Below are 17387 nucleotides of genomic sequence, written 5' to 3'. Positions count from 1 at the left end.
AGATATCTCAGTTCAACAACTCATTAAAGCTAACAGAAACCTTGACAAACTCTCCAAATGCAACTCACACTGGGAGCAACATCTCAAAATCTCCTACCATTGGTATCTAACCCCGAGAAGGTTAGCTTCCTTCTCTCCCAACCACTCTTTACTCTGCTGGAAATGTAACAGCCAAGTAGGCACCCTAGTTCACATGCTATGGGAATGCCACTTAGTAGCTAATCTATGGCAGGAGGTAGAACATTTCATTAAATCACAATACATCTCTAACTTTAAAGAGACTCTGTAACATGAAAAAGATCCCCTGGGGTGTACTCACCTCGGGTGGGGGAAGCCTCCGGATTCTAATGAGGCTTTCCACGCCGTCCTCTGTCCCACAGGGGTCTCGCTGCAGCCCTCCGAACAGCCAGCGACAGGCCCGACTGTCAGTTCAATATTTACCTTTGCTGGCTCCAGCGGGGGCGCTGTGGCTGCTCTCGGCTCCGAACTACACGGAAATACCCGATCTCCGTCGGGTCCGCTCTACTGCGCTGGCGCCGGAAACTTGCGCCTGCGCAGTAGAGCAGACCCGACGGCGATCGGGTATTTCCATGTAGTTCGGAGCTGACAGCCGTCAGAGCGCCTGCACAGGAGCCAGGAAGGTAAATATTGACGTCATTATTCTCGGAGGGCTGCAGCGAGACCCCTGAGGGACGGAGGACGGCGTGGGAAGCCTCATTAGGATCCGGAGGCTTCCCCCACCCCGAGGTGAGTACCCCCCAGGGGATCTTTTGATGTTACAGATCCTCTTTAAGATTTCCCCCTCGATGGCCCTTCTTTGCCTTGAGGAAATAGATCTCCAATATAGGAAACCTGTTTGCCATCTACTCCTGGCTACGCAATATATGATAGTGAGTAACTGGAAATCTGCTGAGCCCTCCTGTACCTGGGAACGTCTGGCCATATACAACAGAAATATGTCAATCGAAAACCTCTTAAAGTGACTCTGTAACAAAAATTACAACGTTTTTTCTACCATCCTACAAATTCCTAAACCTATTCTAATGTGATCTGGCTTGCTGCAGCTCTTTCTACTATAACCATCTCTGTAATAAATCAATGTATCTTTCCCCTGTCAGACTTGTCGGCCTGTGTCTGGAAGGCTGCCAAGTTCTTCAGTGTTGAACTGTTCCTCTATGCACACTCCAGTGTGTGTTTTATTTACATAAGCCAGCAGCTTCTCTGCTATCTTATCAGTGATAGAAGAGAGCTGGATAAAAATCCTCCTCTGGAGGCTGTGAAAGGAGCTGGTCTGTCACATACTGAGGAATTAACGACATAGGCAGAGCTGTCTGCAGGAAGCCTGTAATGTTCAGTGCATGAGAGTAGCTGGGGACAGAAGGTAAACACACACAAGTGATCTCTTGAGATTCAGAAGTAAGGCTGTATACAGCCTGCTTGTGTATGGATGTATTTTCTATGTGTGGACATGCTGTACATCAACCTACTTCCTGTTTTGGTGGCCATTTTGTTTGTTTATAAACAAACTTTTTAAAACAGTTTTTGACTACTTTTAATGCGGCGGGGAGCGGTGAAATTGTGACAGAGGGTAATAGGAGATGTCCCCTAACGCACTGGTATGTTTACTTTTGTGCGATTTTAACAATACAGATTCTCTTTAAGCAACTAATCTAAAACTTCAGACCTAAGACCTTCTCTCGCCCAGCTCTGAAGAACACTCTTACACTACCAGCCCTTCTAGCCACTATACTGTATATAGCAAAATCGGGTGGTGATGTCATGTCAAGACAGGCAGCACTAGTTAGTTAGTTAGTTAGTTGTTCTTTTCTTTTTCTTTTTAGCTGATTGATTAAGTGAATATTCAGCAACAGTTGAAGCCCTTCTGCTGATGTTTTTTTTTTCTTTACTATTCTTTCACCCAGCTATGTTAAAGGCTAGCTTTACGGATATTGTTACTGGTATTGATGTGGCTACATCAAGCACCAAACCATTCAGTCTTTTAAAAGAACTTTCTCACATCGAGATCGATACTTAAACATCACAAATATATTACCTAATAGCTAAAAACGAACTTACACATCCCTTTCAGTCCCCTCAAACCAGGAACTATGCCAAGTGATTGGTAGGCCTTTGGCCACCGCTCCAATCACTCCCTTTCACTGGAAACCATATTCCACCCATCTGGCCCTATGGGTCAGATGGGCCCTATGAGTTTGTCCAGCTGGCTCTGGGATAGACCTGTCAGACCAGGGCTGAACACCAGTATCAAAGACCCTCCTTCTCAATCTACCATGGTATATCTCCAATGTTAGCCCAAATGTGAGCCAGTTCATAATTGTCTGACAACGTATGCTGACAACACATGTTCATGAATAGTTTTAACAAAACTCCTGTAAGATGTATGCCTTGCAACATGTAATTGTTATACAACTCATTTATCTTGCTCAATAAAAACAAATGTTTAAAAATGTTTTTAAAAGATCAACTTTTTTTTAAATAAAAAAGCAGATCAACTTTTTTAAAATAAAAAAGCCTATTTCTTTTATTCCCCCCCCCCCCCCCCCCCAAACTAGCCCTAGACTGCGATACATACACTGCACCACCCATCCATTGTGAGCTGTTGGGAGAGACAGTTTAGTGACAGGGCTGTTGTTTGGGCTGTTGCGATGTACTGCAGCACTGTACACATCTTTTTAATGATATTGATAATTAACTAGTAGACCTAAGCCCATTTAAAAACAGGCTCTGGGTCTGTCTCTCACCGGCGCATGTCAGTGCGCATGCGCCCGCTCCCACACACGTGCCCGGCTAGGACACAGGGACAGGAGTACACAGGAAAAGTTAGGTTTCATTAGGTAGGATCACAGCCTGCCAGCTCCGATCATGGTTGGCAGGCTGATCGTCGCTGCCCCGCTCTGTTTACAGCAGGGAATGCGAGCTCAAGTGAATGTTTGTTTACTGAGAGTTCTAAGCACAGAGGGAGATACTGATTGCTTGGCAGCTGGAAACAGCCGTTATTTCTCATAATACAAGGGTTAGAGAGAGAAAACTGTCAGGACCATGGCTCTGACATCATACTGTGGGAGGAGTTTAAATGATCTATTTGAGAAATGGTAAAGGTTTCTCCTGGGAAAGGGGGTATCAGCTGCTGATTAGGATGAAGTTCTATCCTGGGTTACAGTTCCTAAATACTACAATAAAAGATTTTTTTCCCTCCCCTATCCTCATTTCATGTATTTATTTATTTTTTGTAATGGTCACCCGAACACTCAATCAAAGGCTTCTGTTGCTTCTAAGAAAGTAATAAACCACAATTGATTTATTTATTTTTTTTAGATGGCAAATATATAATTTTGTTATAAATTTCCCCGTTTAAAAGACATTTGCCCATCAGTGACTACAAAGAGGTGTTTATCACGTGCAATTTAGCAGGGCCCGCTTGGGAAAGGTGGGAAGAAAGGTAGAAATTCAGGTAATTGTACGTTGCCAGAAAACGGACTTCAAAAACTAATCCTAAACTAGTACCCTCTAGTCTAAGCCCTTGGCCTCTTCAAAGCCGCAGAGTTAGATGTCACTTCTGGCTATGTAATCTTCCAGCAGCTATCCAGGTGATCTCACAAATACCTGCTGTTAATGCCATTGTCAGCCGGCTTTCAGCCTGACAATGCGTGGCATAGTTACTCCAGATTAGGAAAGTAGCTGAGAATGTCAGACATCCATTTGTGCAACGTTTAGCTCCCCAGTGAGGTCGGCAGGAGATGAAACGCGCTGATATACGATCCTGAAAGGTGAGGACTCCATTGTGGGGGAGCCCTCATGAAATGAAAGGCCTCCTTCCCAAGAGTCACCGCACAATATGTAGCAGATTCTCTTTACCTCCGTGCAGCAGACTCTAAATACCGAGTAGTTTCTTAAAGGAGACCTGAACTCAGAACTCCTCTCTGCTCTAAAAGATACGCAACAGCACAATAGCCTTAGACTCACAGTAGGACGTTGCCTTATGATGCAACGTTAAAGAGAACTCGAGGTGGCTTGTAAGAATCCTATTAGCACACAGAGGCTGGGTCTGCATATAATGCCCAGCCTCTGTTGCTATACTGTTTCCCCCCCCCCCCTGTGCTCTGCTGTCCCCCATAAATCAAACCGACCTGCTAGCGACAGCTAGCAGGCTGTTTACAGCCACACTGTCACTCTCTGCCGTTCCCCCGCCTCCTCTATATCGCCGCCCCCTGCCTGCATTCCTTCCCTCCTGCGGAGCGGCAATATAGAGGAGGCGGGGAGCGGCAGAGAGTGACAGTGTGGATGTAAACAGCTTGCTAGCGACACACTGCGTGTCGCTAGCACAGCAGTTTGATTTATGGGGGACAGCAGAGCGCAGGGGGGGAGGCTGGGGGGAAACAGTATAGCAACAGAGGCTGGGCATTATATGCAGACCCAGCCTCTCTGTGATAAAAGGATTCTTAGAACCCACCTCGGGTTCCCGTTAAGGTTACAACGCACCAAAAAAGTCTCAAAGCAACTTAATGCTGCATTACTGTCGCGTACAGTAGGTACAGTAGAGCATTCCGGCAATGAAAAGTATGCTTCCCTGTATCTGTAAACATCTGCGTTAGGAAGTAACGCACTGCAGCAGTGCACCACAATAAACGCAACATTTACAACACGACTTTAACGTCGCGCTGTGAACGTCACATAGGGTTAACATTGCCACGCGGTAACCTGCGTTATGCAACTTTATTAACACAAGACAATAATGTCTCGCTGTGAATCTAGCCTCAAACAAAAAACATGTATTTGTTAGAGCTGATACAAATCCTAAAATAAATCTGCAGTGTGTCTACTTCCTGCTTTTATGGAAGCAGACATATTGTTACCATCCTGTGCTTTCAAATGGGCTTATCTGCCATCTCTGCCATAGGCAGTCATGTGACACAGGGGGGGAGATCAAATTACAACTTGTGATTAGACACAAATGAGGGGGAATTAAATAGGCTAAACTCTAAATACATACATGGTGCATTTCTCTACGTTTTCCTCCTGTCCGGTGCAAGAGTTCAGCTCCACTTTAAGACATTTCCTTCTTTCTCTCTTTTTCTCTAGTGGATAAACTGTTACTTTCATTTTATTCTCTAATGTACATTTTTATTCTTAATAATTTCCGGGATTAAGTTAATATTTTAACACATGGATTACTGTTATGCTCATTCACTATTTTAATACAGTGACGACTGTCATATTTAATATTATATAATGTCATGCACCTATACTGAGCCTAAGTTTCCTCTGTCCCACAGTTTTATGCTCCCTCTATAGCCTGATGAAGCGGGATATATTTGCGAAACGTGTTGCATCTACTTGGAGTATGTAAATAAGCTTTTTTTGCTGAATACTGTAATAATCAACAGCATCTTGCGTCTGCTTCGAGGGGGTGAGTCCACCGCTACCTCCTCCTTTTTAAAAATGTTGGCTTTTTTTTTTTTTTTTATCCTTCTGGCACCTCTGTTTACCTGCATGTCATTACATCATCTGTGCTGCTTCTTCCTCTATACAGCCCTGATACCTACACACATCTGTGGCTTTAATAAGAGGACAGTGCCACCTGCTGACACCCTGCTGCCACTGCTCTGCTAGAATTAAACAGAGAGAGATGACAGTCCCACGGAACGATGGTATGGCTGACTTAAAGCCGGAACTGAAGTATCTTACAAAAATAGAGTTGCCTGGGGCTTCTGCCAGCCCTCTGCAGCCGACCCGTGCCCACAGCAATTCCAAAGATCCTCTGTTCCCCTGCTGCCCCATACAATAGCCTCTGCCCCGCTCCCTGCGAGACTCCCCAGCCACACCAATGCGCCAACATCTGCAAGTCCCTGACCACCGCTCCCCGGATAAATGTTTGGACTAGAAAGCGATCTGCAGGCCAAAAAATATTGACCTGTGCTATAAAGTGTACCCAAGATGGATTTACCAATGAAATGGGACACAGAGGCATTTTCCCCAGCTAATTGGCTACCTGTGTCCCTTCAGCGTACCCCTGTTCATTTGTTGCAGCCCCTTGAAATTGGTGACAAGCTACTTGTCGGAGCTTTGAGAAGAAAGGAACACCCTTAGCTGGAAGGCATTTTCCGCCTCTGGAATGCCCCTTCCTGCCTCTGGAACACCCCTTCCCATCTCAGGAATGCCCCTTCCTGCCTCTGGAATGTCCATTCCCCCCTCTGGAAGCCCTGCCCGCCCCTGGAACGCCCCTTCCTGCCTCTGGAACACCCCTTCCCGTCTCAGGAATGCCCCTTCCTGCCTCTGGAATGTCCATTCCCCCCTCTGGAAGCCCTGCCCGCCTCTGGAACGCCCCTTCCTGCCTCTGGAACACCCCTTCCCGTCTCAGGAATGCCCCTTCCTGCCTCTGGAATGTCCATCCCCCCCTCTGGAAGCCCTGCCCGCCTCTGGAACGCCCCTTCCTGCCTCTGGAACACCCCTTCCCGTCTCAGGAATGCCCCTTCCTGCCTCTGGAATGCCCATTCCCACCTCAGGAACGCCCATTCCTGCCTCTGGAACGCCCCTTCCTGCCTCCTTTATACTCCCTCCTGAGGCTGACAGTGCCTCAAGCTCTCAGAAAGAACTGAGATGCGAAAACATGCTGTGACCTGGAAGTACTTCCGGAGTCGTGGCCATTTTTTGGAAACAGCAGGAAGCCACGTGTCGTGATCCAAAGGAAAAGCTGCATTGTTGGGTTTTTTTTTGGTTTTTTTTATGTAACCGCCTCAGGTTAAAACTACGCCATACTTTTGGCTGCCAAAACCTGATGAAGTGCAGTTTTAATGCCAGCGGCTCAATAGCGCATCCCCACCGGCACAGATCTCTGCTGTCTAAAGACAGAGGAGTCCCGTGCACCGGTCAGGAGCTGTTTGCATTGGCTCATGACCGCCTGATCACTTTACCGCCTGATCACTGCGAGCCAATCACAGTGATCAGGAAGTGAAAAAAGAAAAAAAAGGATCTGGTACTTAAAGCTAATGGGAACCCGATATAAGCAAAAAAGTCAGATACTCACCTAAGGAGAGGGAAGACTCGGTCCTAATGAGCCTACCCTCTCCTCTCCCGGTGCCCGGTCCCGCGCAGGATCCCCCGTGGCAGTATTCCACCGTTTCGTTCAAATACTGCCACTTCCGCCACCGAAGGGAGGTTTCGGAAGTCTTTGGGAGCACTCGGGTTCCCGAAGACGGGCCGCTGCATACTGCGCATGCGCGAGTGCCCTTTATGACGCACTCCTCTGACGCACTCGCGCGTGCGCAGTATGCTCCCGAAGACTTCCGAAGTCCCCGCGGTGGCGGATTTGCACTGAGGATTCACCGGGCATTGGGAGAGGCGAGGGTAGGCTCATTAGGACTCAGAGCCTTCCTTCTCCTTAGGTGAGTATCTGACTTTTTTTTTTGTGACATGGGGTTACATTAGCTTTAAAGGGACTAAAGCTTTTAGTCCCAAATTGGTTAAAGCATGTGTTTTATATTAATTTTCTATGAGGAAACGAGAGGGGTGGTCACAGTGAGTAAAGTATTAGGCCTGTTCACAGTGCTCAGAATGATTCTGCATGTCAGCCCACTGCCCATACAATTCCACGGGCCTGTTTACAGTACTGAGTTGTAACTGATCAAATTATTCTAACATTATTCTAACCAGCATGCATGTGATTACAAACCAGGCAGGGGCGTAACTAGACATCACTGGGCCCCCCCGACCCCACCTCCCTCGCTTTCAGCACAGGAAAACTGAGGGCCAATGTGTTTTCCCCATGGGGCTTCCTCCAGCCCTTGCAGCAGACAAGTCCCTCGTTGCAGCTCTGCTCCCAGTACATACACACACACACAGCCGTATTATTTTACTACATGAGAGCACATGCTATATGGAGGAACAACAATGACATGCTGAACACAAGATATAGGGCTTGATTCACAAAGCGGTGCAAACTGTTTGCCAAATTGCGTGCGCAAAAGTCCGCGAACGGCACTTCACGTGCTAACTGTTTAGCACACCCGTGCTAAACAGTTTGCACCGCTTTGTGAATCAAGCCCATAGTATTCACTGTAACTTTGGCAAAACATTCAGAATGTCACTGATTGATACTGTTATTAGGGGATTTTGGACTCCATGTGAGACAACAAACTCTCAATGAGGCAGCGACAGTCAGACATCAATCTTACCCACTCCACTGTGTCAGTAATCAGACACCATAAGGTCACTAGCCTGTGTGTGATAAGAATCTAGGAATCCCTTCTGAGGGATTGCTGAATAAGGGCCAGTCTACAACTTTTTTCAACCTGTGATTCCTTTGTTTGTAACGTGGAACATGAAGTCATCAGAACTTTGCTGCAGTGTGAGACATGTTTTTTTTTTACAAACCCTAGAGAGCAGGGACAGTGTACAAATTCCAAAGTGTGTATGATTCCTTATCTGTGTGGTGGACACATGCAGTCAATATAACAATGGTACGAGAGCAGAATACGTTTTCTCTCCTTGCCCTTAGTTGTCAGTCTCTCAAACTTTTTCCCCCTGGGGGGCCCCTGTGGCTTCTGGGTCCCCCGTGAAGGCATCCCTTGCAGGGTCTATTGTTACTCCCCTGAAACCAGGATGCAATGCATTTCATAAAGGTCTGGTGACCGAAACATTGTGCTGGTTTGTAAGCTCTAGTATGCAATGAAAGCAGCACCAATGCATGAAAATCCAGGTGGAGTCACAGGTCTGCTTGTGCACTTAAGAGAGTTATTACACCATGGCCATCTTGCTCAAGCCATTAGGGCTCTTTCATACTAGGCCAATAGCAAGAGTCTCTTTCACACTAGGTGCTGATCTGTGTGTTTTGAGGTAACATGAAGCCTATTTGACTTTCATATTATCTTTCACATTAGATTACTGTAAGCGTTCCAGAGCGTTACATTGTACGCATTTGGGAGCTTCGTACAGTCCAGACGCGGCGTTTTCCCGTCGGGTGAATTAGAACTACCGCCGCTAATCATGTCACGCCGCAGCTTCCCGATGTCACGCCGCGGGTCACTAACGCGTGCATAAAAACGTTTTGTGCACGCGTTACGTGATGTGAAAGAGGCCTTAGGAATCAGGAGAATCAGGCCATGCCTATAGGAGTGTCTTATAGCCAGGAATACCTTTGAGCATCAGTTCAGGTTTCCTAAAATACTATTTCCCTTCTTTCATGTTTCATGTGTGTGGCAGCGTTCCTTACAGCACACAACAAAAGGCTTAATGCTAACAAATGACAAAGGTTAAAGGAATTACCCCCTCATTACGCAGGGAATTACCCCACTGACTTGGGAAAGGCTCATAAAAAACACCCTTTTAAAGAGGAACTTTACCAAGTATAACTTTATGAAAAAGATTATTTACAATCGTGATTTATCAATTATTTAGTCAGTGTCTGCCCATTGTTAAATCCTTCCTCTCTCCAATTTACATTCTGAAATTTGTTTGCTGGCAGGTGCAACTATCCAATCTCAAGGGGGGAGGGGGGACAGCTTAAAAATATCTACATTGTGGTGAATCTTCCCTAAAATGGGTTCATGAAATAGGTTCCCTCAACCATAATGGATATGATGCGTCCTGCGGGTTTAAATACATAACAAGCATCATCTGATTTTAAAATCAAGTTAAGTTATGAAAATACTTATGCTTAAAGGGAACCTGTACTGAAAAAATGTTCCCCTGGGGGGTCCTCACCTCAGTAGGGGGAAGCCTCTGGACCCTATCGAAGCTTCCCCTGTCGTCCTGTGTCCCACGGCGGTCTCGCTGCAGCCCCTGGAATACACAATTTGTCGCGCTGTGCAAGATTTACCTTCCCTGACTCCAGCGGGGGCGCTGTTGCGGCTCTTCTGACGGAGATAGTCGGAAATAGCCAATCTCTGTCGGGTCCGCTCTACTACGCAGGAGACTTGCGCCTGCACAGTAGAGCAGCCCGACGGAGATCGGCTATTTTCACCTATCTCCGTGGGAAGAGCGGATACTGTGCCTGCGCTGGAGTCAAAAGGTAAATATTTACATCGCCGCCGCTCCGGGAGGATTTTCGCTGCCGCCGTGGGACAGAGGAGGACGGGGGAAGCCTCAATAGGATCCGAAGGTTTCCCCCACCCCAGGTGAGTGACCCTCAGGGGAGGTTTTTTCATTACAGATTTTCTTTAACAAACTCATCACTTTACAGTTATTTCTGCCAGGGCTGTGAAGTCGGTACAAAAACCATCCAACTCCAACTCCGACTCCTCAGTTTAGGAAACCTCCGACTCCAGGTACTCCAACTCCACAGCCCTGATTTCTGCTCCATACATGTGTATAGGATAATGACAGCCAATGCTGGTGGGTAAAGTGAAATGGATTTTTTTTTCCCACCCATCAGATAAAGTCTAGGATTGTACAGATATTAACTAGAAATCGTATAAAGAATTATTTGAGTTTCATCTTACAGTATAAATTGCAACACCTTTGCGTATCGTATTATCTATGATGCAGGGGCAAAAGGAGAAAAGCGAAGACCCACTAACAGCGCTGGAATAAAGTTGCATTTCAGCCCCCCCCCCAAAAGAAGGAACAATGTTGATTACTATATTTCCAGATAAGGGTAAACAATATTGGCATCGGGCTTTAAAAGACATGAGATTGTCAGCATGGCAATTTAGTGGATAGCATGCTCGTCTTGCAGCACTTGGTCCCTGTTTCAAATCCAAACCTGGGCACTATCCTGAAGGAGTTTGTATGTTCTCCCCGTTGGGTTTCCTCTGGGCACGCTGGTTTCTTTCCACATCCCAGAAACAAACAAGCTAATTGGCTTCCCCTAAATTGGCCCTAGATTACAATGGACATAGGACTATGGTAGGGATTAGATTGTGAGCCACTCTGAGGGACAGTCAGTGACAATATACTCTGTACAGCGCTGCATAATATGTCGGCGCTATGTAAGTACTAAATAATAATAATATGATACAGTACAGATTCACCATACATATTATGGAAAACCCTTAGTGGTTTAGGCATCCAAAGCCATGGAGTCGCCATGCATCTTCAGTAAAACCATCATCTGGCTACTGCTGATCAAAATGGAAGAAAAATCTATATAAATGCCTCCTGCTAGCAATCCGGGAGCTCTGGTGTCGGTATTGTAATGCCGAGACGACCAGCTTCGGAGCTCTTACCCTTCATATAGCCTGGCGTGGTGTGTGTTGCTTTGCAGCTCGTCTCCAGGACGACAGAGGCCGCCGGCACGTGATGCAGCTTGACATGAAGGGTCAGCGCTGCTCTGGAGACCAAGTTGTGAGTACTGGCGGCGTCCATGTTGGTGTGGACAAACAATACATGCATGGCGGCAGACATATTGGTGTGGATGAATGGAAAGCGGGCACAGTAAGCACTGCTATTATGACATGTTTGGCTTCTGTCTGGTGTTTGGAAAAGTCATGCACCACAAGGGACTCTGCATTCCCTCACTGCATCAGACACGTATAAATAGATCCTGCAGTTCAAACAGGATCCCTCAACTACAGCAGAGTCCCTGTTATCCAGAACTCAACTAACCAGAAGTCTCAACCAACCAGAACAAATCGCCGGCAGTACTCAATGTGGTGAAAGCCAACTTTTTAGGGTTTTTGTAGGCTCTGCTGTGCTTAAAGCGGATCCGAGATGAAAAACTAACTATAACAAGTATCTAATCTAAAGTTTAGATAGTTTACACAGCAAATCTAGCTGCAAACAGCTTCAACAGTTTCATGTTTATTTCTTCCTGTGATACAATGAGAGCAGCCATGTTCTGTTTGTCACATTACACACAGGCAAGCTGCTCTGTATCTCCACCCCTCAGCCTGTGAAAACTTCACTCCCCTCTCCTCCTCCCCTCTGCCTCTGAAATCAATGGCTAGTAACACCTCCTCCTCCTGCCCAGACTGAACTCCCATAAGACCTTGCTGCATGGGACTCAGAATGCCTAGGAGCTGTGGGCAAGGCTTGTTTAGTTTATAGGGAATTATGGTATTAAAACAAACAAAAAAAGAGTATTTGGCTTGAGGAATAGAGATGGCCCGAACCTCCGATTTTCGGTTCGCGAACTTCCGCGAAAGTACGGTTCGCGCAAACTTTCGCGAACCGCAACAGACTTCAATAGGGAGGCAAATTTTGAAAACTAGAAACATTTATGCTGACCACTCGCTTCCGGGTGTGCGCGTGACGTCAGACGTTAAGCTCCGCCCTACGCGTTTCGTCCTCACGCCGGACTCATCAGGGGCTCCCCTGGTTACTAGCGCGGAATCACACTAGCTATTCGGCTGGAGGAAGGAATAGAGCGGGACGCCGCGGAGCGGGACATCCTTCATACTTCAGCGGATGGGCATCGGTGGAAGTGATTTGTGACATGCTTGAACTTGCCCTGGATGCGTAAGTGTGTTTCTATGTGCGTCCAGAGGCAAGCATTTGCAGTTTTACGCTATGTTTTCTTTTATTTGTTTTACTTTGAGATCTATCGGAATAAAAGACCTCAGGAGAGGTTAAATTTTATGAACAGGAGTGAGAGAATTTTGTTCGTAAGGCTGTACTGAGCGCTGTTTCCACCTGTCTATAGAGGTGGGCTCTATCTGGTGAGCATATTGTTGTGTAGGGAGTGGGACCCCCACGGCATGGAATGAGAGCACGGTTTTCACAAAGTGACATCACTGAGGAGTTTTTTTTTAATTTTATTTGAACAGTATTACCCTATGTCGAGAATTGTTTTCCTTGCAGGACTTTACCATGTATATTAGGAGATGAACACTGCCTAAAATCCACCATTAATTAAGGTGGTCTGAATTTGGTGAGCATATAAGGAGAAGGGGTGTGGGTCTATGAATTTCTTGTCATCAGCCTTCACAACTCACTGGAGCACTTTTGGGTGGTGTGTTGCATATTATTGATAATCTGAACGTTATCACCCTATGTGGAGAATTTCTGTATTTTTCTAGGAGTGGTGAATTCAACTGTATTCTCCCACTGAACCTCTAACAGTGATCCTAAAGGTGGATGGAAAATATCTTCTGAATTAATTCTTGAGGACTTTTGTAAGATATACTGTGTGTGGGGACTGACTTAGTCTTGGGGCGGGCAGTAGCCATCCGGGATCCATGCCTCATTCATTTTGATAAAGCTCAGGTACTGAACACTTTTGTGACTTAGGTGACTTCTCTTCTCAGTGACAATGCCTCCAGCTGTGCTGAAAGTCCTTTCTGATAGGACGCTTGAGGCAGGGCAAGACATCACCATGAGATCGCTGGAGCGTCCTGTCCTCGCCTGCGTGAACATGGGAGAAGGATTACTGGCAGTGGTACCTTTATTGCTGTAACGATCGTGTAACGATCGGTGTAACAGAGAGGATCTGATTACCGGCGATCTGCAGTATCACAGAGAATGCAGATTTATACCCGATTATAGATGATCTGCAGTATCACCGATAATCAGATATATCTCTAACCTCTGGACACCTGAGTAATATATGAGTGTTTGGTGCAACAGTAATACTTTGAGGAGAGCACACTTACAGTGGGTGCAAGGCAGTAGGAGGTACTGCCCTGAGAACAGATTCCTTCCAAAGGCCTGAGGCTCCCCAAGGGGCGGAGCCAGGCTGAGAGTAGGAAGGATCAGAGAGTGAGTGACACCAAAGGAGAAGTGTCACTGACAGGTCTGTGAACTATTTCCCAACAGGAGAAATAGTTCTCGAGGTCGGACAGGCCAGGTCGGCAACAGACTGACAGATCAGGTACAGAGACAGGAGACAGATGCGGAATCCTAAGACTAACAGAGTTTGGCAACAGAGTATCAGAATGACAAAGGTACAAAATCAGAGATCAGAAGAATGGTCAGGAAAGCAGAAGGTCATAACAAATAATCAACAATTCCTAGACTAAGGTGTGAGTTCCGTGGTCATCAACATCTTGGAAACTGGTCTAGACAATAACACAGATGATAACAGAATTTCCTAGACTAAGGTGTGAGTTCCGTGGTCATCAACACCTTGGAAACTGGTCTAATGTAACACAGATACTGACAGGGTCTGAGTGCTACCACGTAGTGATCGCAACGCCAGACACCAGAGGAATGACCAGCACCCAGTATATACCGGTATACACCAGCGCTCTCCAGCGCCTCCCCTAAGTGCTGGACCAATGAAAACTGAAAGAATTGTCAGCTGACCGGCCTGGTCAGCTGACACCCCTCTGACTGTTATAAATGCTCTGCCTCTCCGCGTGCGCACGCATCCTTCTGAACCTGTGTGGACTATCAGTCCCAGCCACACCAGACATGTGTTGTAATGCCTCTGCTGTTTTGGATGCGGAATCCGCCGCACCGCTGACTGAGCGTGCGGCGTTTTCTCCGCGTTCAGCAGTACAGACAGGAGTAGGCCTATGCGTGCAAACTGCCGCGTCGGATGCAGAATCCGCCGCCCTGTTCTCTGGGCATGCGGCGGTTTCTCCGCGTTCCGTCAGGCCAGTAAATGCAGGTCCCTGCGCGCAAGCCGCCATGTTGAACGCGGAATCAGCCGCCTTACTCTACGTACTTGCGCCGGCTTTTCCACGTGTTCTCACAGTACCCCCCCCCCCCAAGAGTGGACTCCGGACAGCTCCTACCCGGTTTCTCAGGATATAACGTGTGGCATTCCTTCTTTAATTCATCCGCATGCATGCGGCAATCAGGTACCCATGTTCTCTCCTCAATACCATACCCCCAGGGGCGTAGCAATAGGGGGTGCAGAGGTAGCGACCGCATCGGGGCCCTTGGGCCAGAGGGGCCCCGAAGGGTCCACCCTCTATCACAGTATTAGCTCTCTATTGGTCCTGTGCTGGTAATAATCACTTCTATAGATGCTTTGAATAGTAGTAATCCTTAACACACTGTTCCACATCCCCTTCTTGCACCTCTGACACTGGGGTTGTCCTTGGCAGGTTTTGGTGCGCCGTATCAATTGTTATGTATAGAGTGCTTGGGGGGGCCCCATGTAAAACTTGCACCGGGGCCGACAGCTCTTTAGCTACACCACTGCATACCCCTTCCAGTGCACTAGATACTGTACCGAGTTCTGCACTACCCGTGAGTCTAAAATCTTTTCTACTTCGTACTCAGGTTGGTCGTCTACCATCACAGGAGGAGGAGGAGGAGTGGCACCCACATGGACTGCTGGTTTAAGCAGGGACACATGAAAAGATCTTACACCACGCATGCTGGCAGGAAGATCAATGGCATAAGTAACATTGTTGATCTTCCTAGTTACAGGAAAAGGGCCCACAAACCTGGGACCTAACTTGGGCGAAGGTTGTTTCAGGGTCAAATGACGTGTGGAGACCCAGACCAGGTCTCCTGGTCGGAACTTCCACTCCAAGGACCGTCTCTTGTCAGCTTGACCTTTCTGACTTTGAAAAGCCTTCCCCAAATTACTTTTTACGATTCCCCAAATGGCTTTAAATGATTTTTGCCAAGCCTCTAGAGCTGGAAACGGAGTGGAAGCTACTGGTAATGGGGAGAACTTGGGCAACTTTCCGGTTACCACCTGAAATGGAGAAAATCCAGAGGAAGAGCTTTTCAAATTATTGTGCGCAAATTCTGCATATGGCAAGAACTTGACCCAATCATTTTGCGCATCCGCAACATAACACCTTAAAATCTGTTCCAACGTCTGATTAACCCTCTCCGTCTGACCATTAGTCTGTGGGTGGTAGCCCGACGAAAATGACAGTTCCATGCCCATTTGATGACAAAATGCCCTCCAAAATCTGGAAACAAATTGGACTTTCCAATCTGACACTATGTTTTCCGGAATGCCATGCAGTCGGAAAAACGTGGATGATGAAAAGATCGGCCAACTCCTGGGCCGAGGGGAGTCCTTTCAAGGGCACAAAATGAGCCATTTTACTGAAACGGTCGACTACCACCCAAAAGACTGACATGCCTTCTGACCTCGGAAGCTCACTCACAAAATCCATGGACAAATGGGTCCACGGTTCACTCGGGGTGGGCAAAGGCTGCAACGTTCCCACAGGTGCCAGACGGCAGGGTTTGCTTTTAGCACACACTGCACACTCTCTAACATACTCCTTGCAGTCTGTTGCCAGAGAAGGCCACCAAGCACACCTAGCAACCAAGTCTTGTGTTCTGGAAGCCCCCGGATGCCCAGCATTCTTGTGCGAGTGGAACAATTGCAAAATCTGGAGGCGAAATGGCAGTGGTATAAACATAACCCCTTGAGGCTTTCCCTCAGGGACATCCTGCTGGAATGGACTTAAAAGTCTCCGTCCAGTCTTTCCAGGTTTCAGTGACTCCCAGCACAACTCTCTGTGGGACAATGGTCTCTGGGTCTGAGGGCTGTGCTGTCTCCGGCTCAAAACATCTGGACAAGGCATCCGCCTTAATGTTTTTACTACCCGGAGTATACGTAATTACAAATCTAAATCTCGAGAAAAACAGTGACCACCGGGCCTGTCGGGGACTCAGTCTCTTAGCCCCCTCAATGTATTCCAAATTTTTGTGATCAGTGTAAACTGTAATCGTATGTTCTGCTCCTTCTAGCCAATGACGCCATTCCTCAAAGGCCAATTTAATGGCCAGGAGCTCCCTGTTGCCTATATCGTAGTTTTTCTCTGCTGGGGAAAACTCCGGAGAAAAATAGGCACACGGGTGTAACCTTCCCTGCAGCCTAGAGCGTTGAGACAGCACAGCCCCTACCCCAACTTCAGAGGCGTCAACCTCTACAATAAATGGATAAGAGGTGTCTACGTGTCTCAATATGGGTGCAGAGCAAAACAGTTCTTTCAAAGTGGAGAAAGCAGCTAGGACTTCGGGGGACCAGTGGTTGGTATCTGCCCCTTTCTTTGTGAGACTGGTGATGGGTGCTACAACTGTGGAGTACCCCTTTATGAACCTTCTATAGTAATTAGCAAACCCTAAAAATCTCTGGAGAGCTTTGAGTCCTACTGGCTGAGGCCATTCCAGGACAGCAGAGACTTTGGCGGGATCCATAGAAAGGCCCGAGGTGGAAATTATATATCCCAGAAAAGCGACAGATGTCACCACAAAAATACATTTCTCCAATTTGGCATAAAGTCTGTTTTGTCTAAGCCTGTGCAGCACGAATTTGACATGAGACCTGTGCTCAGAGAGGTTGTCTGAAAAGATTAATATATCATCCAGGTAAATTAAGACAAATTTACCCAACACCTCTCTGAAAACTTCATTGATGAGTTCCTGAAAGACGGCCGGGGCGTTACACAACCCGAAGGGCATCACCAGGTACTCGTAATGCCCGTCGGGTGTGTTAAAGGCCGTCTTCCATTCATCGCCCTCTCTGATCCGCACCAGGTTGTATGCACCCCTCAAATCCAATTTCGAAA

At 47.0% G+C, this 17387-nt stretch overlaps 1 protein-coding gene across 9 annotated transcripts in view; it reads right to left on the bottom strand.

Moving 5' to 3' along the window:
* ANO1 (anoctamin 1) overlaps positions 1 to 17387 on the bottom strand; it is a 1209699-nt gene that overhangs the window by 1183079 nt on the left and 9233 nt on the right. The gene's annotated exons all lie outside the window — the stretch shown is intronic.

Source organism: Hyperolius riggenbachi, chromosome 11, assembly GCF_040937935.1.
Source record: "Hyperolius riggenbachi isolate aHypRig1 chromosome 11, aHypRig1.pri, whole genome shotgun sequence".
Classification (NCBI taxonomy): Eukaryota; Metazoa; Chordata; class Amphibia; order Anura; family Hyperoliidae; genus Hyperolius; species Hyperolius riggenbachi.
The sequence above is the reverse complement of the archived record's forward strand: the minus strand, read 5'-3'. Positions and strand labels throughout refer to the sequence as shown.